Genomic DNA, 6,504 nt, shown 5'->3' on the forward strand with positions numbered 1-6,504 from the left:
TGTTGCTGGCACAGATGCCCGAGGACCGCAACAGGGGTTCGTTGCCCGGCGTGCTTCGCGCCAATAAACACACCGGGGTGGAGAAAGAACCAAAGTTTATTTGAGATCTCAAAGTGGTGCAAGGAGACAGGCAAGTCTCAAATCGAGCACATCAGTAAAAAGCAGCTTCTCTCCTCTTATACTTTACAATTAAGCCCACCCTTCTCTCCCCCTCTACCACCCCCCCACTCACCCCCCCTTTCTACCCAAGACATGTTTATACATTTAAGCCGTTAAATCATTCTAGGGCTATAAATCTAGCTTGTTAGTAACATTCCTCTAAACAATCATTTGGTTCTATTTACTCTTAGTTTACCACCCCTCCTCCAGCTAGAAACATGCAAACCTCATCATTATTGCTTAGGACCTGGTTATGAGCAAGGTCGTAATAGGTAACTGGCTATTTACACATTCCAATTCTTGTCCTTGGCTCTTGAGGCCGATTAGAGTTAAACATGGAAGGACAGAGTTTAAACATGGAAGAACTCTGGTTCATATATATAGGCCTAATGACGTCATCAACCTCAAGACCTTTTGCAGGAAAGTGGATAGCAACCCAGACTTACCCTGGGGCAGGTGGGTGAAAGGCTCAGGCTGCTGGTGCAGGTTCAGTGGATCCACCAGTTAGAGGCTGGCTAGTAGCCTTCTGATGCAAGGATGATGTGCAGGAGCTGCAGGGCAAGCAGGTCTGCTGAGCCCTGCAGAGAGGAGCACGTCCACACTTCATCTCCTGTGACTTCTCAGATCAGTGCAAGGAGAGCAGTGGTCAGCACAGAAATAACTTTTGCTACAAGAGGTATGATAAAAAGAACTAACATTTTCCAAGAGGGGGAAACTAGGGTTCTTCCCAAGGACTGGGCCCCCACTCCAATTACACCTGGCTTACTCTGGGACCAGTACTACCCTGTTTTGTTTTGTTTTTATTGGTGGGCATGCGGCGGAGGGCTTCCGAGAACTCGGCCAGAGTGAGAGGCAGCTCTAGCCGGTCTTGGTCACCTGCACTGACCGTCGGGAGTCCGTCCCAGAGCACTCTGCAAGCGTCAGGATCGGTTAGATCCAGGGAGAAAAGGCCTGCATAGAAGGCACTGGCCCTCTCGCACATCTCTGCCGGATCCATGCGGGGGGTGCCGTCCTCCACCAGGAGGCAGGTGACGTGCTTCTTGGCCCCCCTCTTTTTCTCCAGGGCATAGAAGAAGCGGGAGCCGCGATCCATCTCCTGAAGGAGGCGGATGCGGGATCGAACAAAGGCACCCCGGGCCCGATGGTCCTGTTTTGTTGATAGGCAATGACTTTTGTTTGAAGTTTTTTTGGAAAGAGTTCACAATACCATACAATGGCCCCAAGATTCATGTGGCTGAGAATGTTTGCACATTTACAGTTGGCAAGAGCTTGTGGGAACAGAGCACTGCTGGCAAAGAATGTATTCTGGGACCCAGGACTGATTGTAGAAGTGAGACGCCTCTGGGGACACTAGGATCAATGTAGTGGCTTCCTTCAAGCGGTTTTGGGGAAAAACTTCAGTGAGGAGCCAGCCAGATTCCAGCTGGTAGGAGCAACTGCAGAAGCAAGCAAAGCAGGGACCTTTGGATGCTGATTAAGTCAGTTCTTTCTGCACGACGTCCCCTAATTAAACCTATCCAAAAACAAAAAAAGGAGGAAGTGGAACTAACATTCCATTTGCTGCCATTGATACTGGAGAAATTTTCTAGCCTTCATTTTGTGTGCCTAGTCTCTATTCTGAATATGCAGGAGTCACTCCACCCTACAATGGAAGCTGTAGATCATGAGCATGCTCGCTACAAATTTGGAGCATATGCCCAGTAGTAAAATTGCATAAAATGAGGTATGGCCACGAAATAAACGGCCTGAAGCATGAGCAGTAGGGTCAGATGAGGTAATCATGGCTCTGAAGTAAAAAACAATGTGAGTGAACATATACAGAATGAGATAATGTATAGCGATGAGCATGTGCAGTCTGAAGATGAGGTAATGTGTGTAGGGTTGCCAATTTTGGTTGGACGAATTCCTGGAGATTTAATCACATGACATAATCTTTAATTAAAGATTAATCTTTAATTCCTGGATACTCCAGGGCAATCTTGGAGGGTTGGCAACCCTAAATGTGTGTTAGTGAGCCTGCTCAACAGGGGTTAAGAATAGCACTATAAAAGAACACTCAAATAAAATAGTATATAAGGCAAACGATAGGCAGGCAGTTGTCCAGTTGGGAGCCAGTGAGAAGAGCTGCTGGAAAGGACTCACCAAGAAGACAGAAGAGTAGCTGAGAGAGAGAGAGAGAGACAGAGTAATGGATTAGAATCCTAAGGAGAGCACTGCTGAGAAAAGACACTTCAGCAAGCAGCAACATTTGTGACAACACAACAGAATCAACAGATAGTGTAAGCCTGTTAATTCTAATTATAGTTAGCATAAAGTATAGTTTAGTATTAGTATGCGTGAGTATGTGAATGAATGGTTAATTGTAATTTTCTTATGTAAAACTTAAAATATAAGTTAAGAATTGCTGTCCAGGGCCAGCCTTTGGGATGGGCTGTCTGGGCCCCCCGCCCAGAGCAGCCTGCCAAAGAAGGTGCCATGCACAGGGTTTGGATTCCCACCTGACCTACTGAGGTTCAGCTGGACTGAGAGAGGCAGCAGGCAGGCAGGCGAGCAGCAGCGTTGGAGAGGAGGTCAGGGGAGAGACCTGAGCTGCAGGGAGCAGTTGGACGACCAGCCTTCCGAGCCAGGTGACTCCTCCGGAACAGGGGTTCCCCTCCTCCCCCCTGATCCACGTGTGCAACCGCTGCTGTTCCTGTCCACTGCCCGCTTTCTCCCCGGAGCCACCCCTGGCCACTCCGTGCTGGGAGCATCCTCCTGTCTGCTGGGGCAGGGGGGGCTGATGTCGGGGCATCCTCCTCACCTGTGCACCCGATTTTCATTGAGCTGGGGTGACGGGAAAGGGGGAATCTGTGTGTGTGTGCTGCTGCCTCTCTGGGTCCGGAGCTGCTGGCGGCTGCTTGTGTCTGAACACAAGACTCCAGGTTCCTGACCCTGAGTGCTTTCTTAAAGAGACAGCACACTCATACACTCAGGCACACACACATTCCCCTCAACACAACACACTGGGCTGATCACAGCCAAATACCTTAAGATGGCAGTCTTGGAGCAATCTGGCCTATGGCAAGCATGCAGGCTGAGGTTAGACAAAGGTCACTACAAAACCTGAAGGAAGGGGTCAGTCAGGCAAGGCACAAGTTTACCGTTAGGTCCGGCTCTGATTGACAGGCAGATCTAACAGCTATGATTGGTTTATAAGAACGGACCAGTCAGAGAGGGTGTCAAGGTTCCTTCCCTACTCTGAACTTTAGGGTACAGATGTGGGGACCTGCATGAAAACTTCTAAGCTTAACTACCAGCTTAGATCTGGTTTTGCTGCCACCACTCCCAAGTGCTAACTCCCTTCCCTGGGTAGCCTTGAGAGACTTCTCCACCAATTCCCTGGTGAACACCAATCCAAAACGCCTTGGATCTTAAAACAAGGAGGAATTAATCATTCCACCCCTTCCCTTTCCCCCCACCAATTCCTGGTGAGTCCAGATCCAATCCCCTTGGATCTTAAAACAAGGAAAAATCAATCAGGTTCTTAAAAAGAAGGCTTTTAATTAAAGAAAGAAAGGTAAAAATCATCTCTGTAAAATCAGGATGGAAAATAACTTTACCGGGTAATCAACTTCAAAGAGCCCAGAGGAACCCCCTCTAGCCTTAGGTTCAAAGTTAGAGCAAACAGAGGTAAACACTCTAGCAAAAGGAACATTTACAAGTTGAGAAAACAAAGATAAACCTAACACGCCTTGCCTGGCTGTTACTTACAAGTTTGAAATATGAGAGACTTGTTCAGAAGATTTGAAGAGCATGGATTGAGGTCTGGTCCCTCTTAGTCCCAAGAGCGAACAACCCCCAAAACAAAAAGCACAAACAAAAGCCTTCTCCCCCCCTAAGATTTGAAAGTATCTTGTCCCCTTATTGGTCCTTTGGGTCAGGTGTCAGCCAGGTTACCTGAGCTTCTTAACTCTTTACAGGTAAAAGGATTTTGGAGTCTCTGGCCAGGAGGGATTCATAGATTCATAGATTCTAGGACTGGAAAGGACCTCGACAGGTCATCGAGTCCAGTCCCCTGCCCGCATGGCAGGACCAAATACTGTCTAGACCATCCCTGATAGACATTTATCTAACCTACTCTTAAATATCTCCAGAGATTTTATAGTATTGTACACAGGAGGGCTGTTACTCTTCCCTTTATAGTTATGACAGAGGGTTTAAAGATGATTGGAGGAAAGGTATGCCAATGATGAGGATTGAGGGAATAACCAACCAGAATAGACCAAAACACGTATATAAGGCAGAGAGCTGACAGGCTTGGGTCAGCAGAAGGAAGAGCCTGGAGTAGAAGGATGAAGTCAGCAGAAGTCAGAAGAGTTGGGGTCAGGAGCAGGAGAAGAAGAGGAAGATCAGAAGAAAAAGTGAAATCACTGAAGAGGGTGGAAGAGGGTTAGGTTTTGCAATGGACCAAGAAACCAGTGGCAGTAGCTGCAGCAGCCAAGAAGCAGCAGAACCACAACAAACAGAGCGGAAGGACCCCTTCTGACAGACAAGAGGACAAGAAGACTACAAAAGTAAGCATGTCAACTATAGTATAAGATATAAAGAATAGGGGGGTTGAATGTGTATGTTTGGGATAATAAAGTTGGATGTCTGTGTATGTATATCTAACCAGGGTCTGAATAATCTCTCCCCTGATGGCTAGCTGGGGAGAGGAAAGGCTTCAGGAGCAGACTATATTCACATGAGCACACCCACTCTGCCTAGGTATCCAGCAGATAGAGCTGTGTTGCCAAATTGGTAAACTTTGGCTGGTGTTGGGTTACAGATCACTTTAGTACTGAATGCAGGGGGAGTGAAATGTTATCAGTGTTATCTTTATTGTATGAGTAAAGAGCAGCAGAATTGTGCTTAGCCTGTCCTGTTTGAGGGGGTCACGCTCAACTGAAATGAACTCGCTAAGCTGGGGGCTCGAATGCCAGACCCTATGAAAGTAAGAAGGGGTGGGAACAAGTGTCCCTGCTGGGAGGTGTGGACTCTACCAAAGAGTCCTAGGTATGGTTCAACCTGCCCCTCCCCACTGTTCAAAGATAGAGCTAATTAAGGCTCCTTGTGGAGTTTTTTGTTTTCTTAAGTGATCACTAAGGCTGAAATCACTTGCTATGGGACATGGTTTCTGCCCAGCCTTCTTCATCAAGGCAGTTCCCCCACTAAGAGCTGACAATCACAGAGAGCTGGGTGGAACCTCAAGAGACTGACCTACAGAGGTCACAGCAAAGAGGCAGGTGTTGGCAGAAGGTGACAGATGGCGGGCGGAGCAGAGCGGCGGGTGGAATAGAGCAGAGCAGCGACTGGCAGGGCAGCCAGCGGAATGAAGCGGTGGCTGGCCAGCGGAACAATGATGCCAGATCAAGTGCTCAGATGTCAGAGCAAGCAAGGTGCGTTCTTCCCTCCCACTCTGGGTGGGAGGTGAACACCGACAGATGTACCTCTGAACCATGGAGTCCTCACTGACCAAGGACAACCACTGTGAGTGGGGTGTGGTGAGGGAGCAGAGAGGAACATGGTAAAGGACCTTTTGGTTGTAGAACTCAAGAACCTGAGGCAGAAGACTCTGCCCCATGCACTCTGGGGTGGTGTTCTGCTCACGGTGTTGTGTTTATGAATCCTGCTTGTGGCATTTTTCCTAATTAATGTCAGCTGACTTCCCTGCTTTCATTAAAAGTTTATTTTCTACACTCAGACTCTGTGCTTGCGAGAGAGGAAGCATTGCCTCTTAGAGGTCCCCAGAATGGTGTGTAATTTTCCCAGGTTACTGGGTGGAGGCTCAAGCTGGTTCTGTGTTGTATTGTTGAAAAGGGACTCCTAGATATTGAACCCGGCCCCGGTTGCTGCCGACTCCACCTGGCAGAAGGGTTACATGTGTTTGTTGCCATGTATAAAGTTAAGTGTTTAATCAGAATTGCTGTCAGCATCTACATGTGATTGATCACCACATGTAGAACGTAATCACTTAAGCCACCTCTAACTGTATGACCAGTGGTGCAAGTAAGCCGGAACGGTCAGGTACGCCGTACCATTAAGGCATTTATTGCCGGTACACCATACTGGAAAGACACATTTTCAAGAATGAATAATAAATACTGTTTTTGTAAATTAACCATTGTCATGGATTATTTTTGTGTAATGTGCCAGGTGTCGTAGCCATCCCAGTACGCACTTCATGCAGTGTTTTAGGGCAGCTGCACAAGACTAGTCCGTGGACTAGTTTCTCTTGTTATCCACATAAGGATATCGGAAGAGTGCGCTGGCATATGTATCTAATTGTGGGAGGGTCCCTTGCTAAAAGAAGTCCCTTGTACGTGT

The sequence above is a fragment of the Terrapene carolina genome, unplaced genomic scaffold (assembly GCF_002925995.2).
Source record: "Terrapene carolina triunguis isolate 2854851 unplaced genomic scaffold, T_m_triunguis-2.0 Scaffold97, whole genome shotgun sequence".
NCBI classification, from domain to species: Eukaryota; Metazoa; Chordata; order Testudines; family Emydidae; genus Terrapene; species Terrapene triunguis.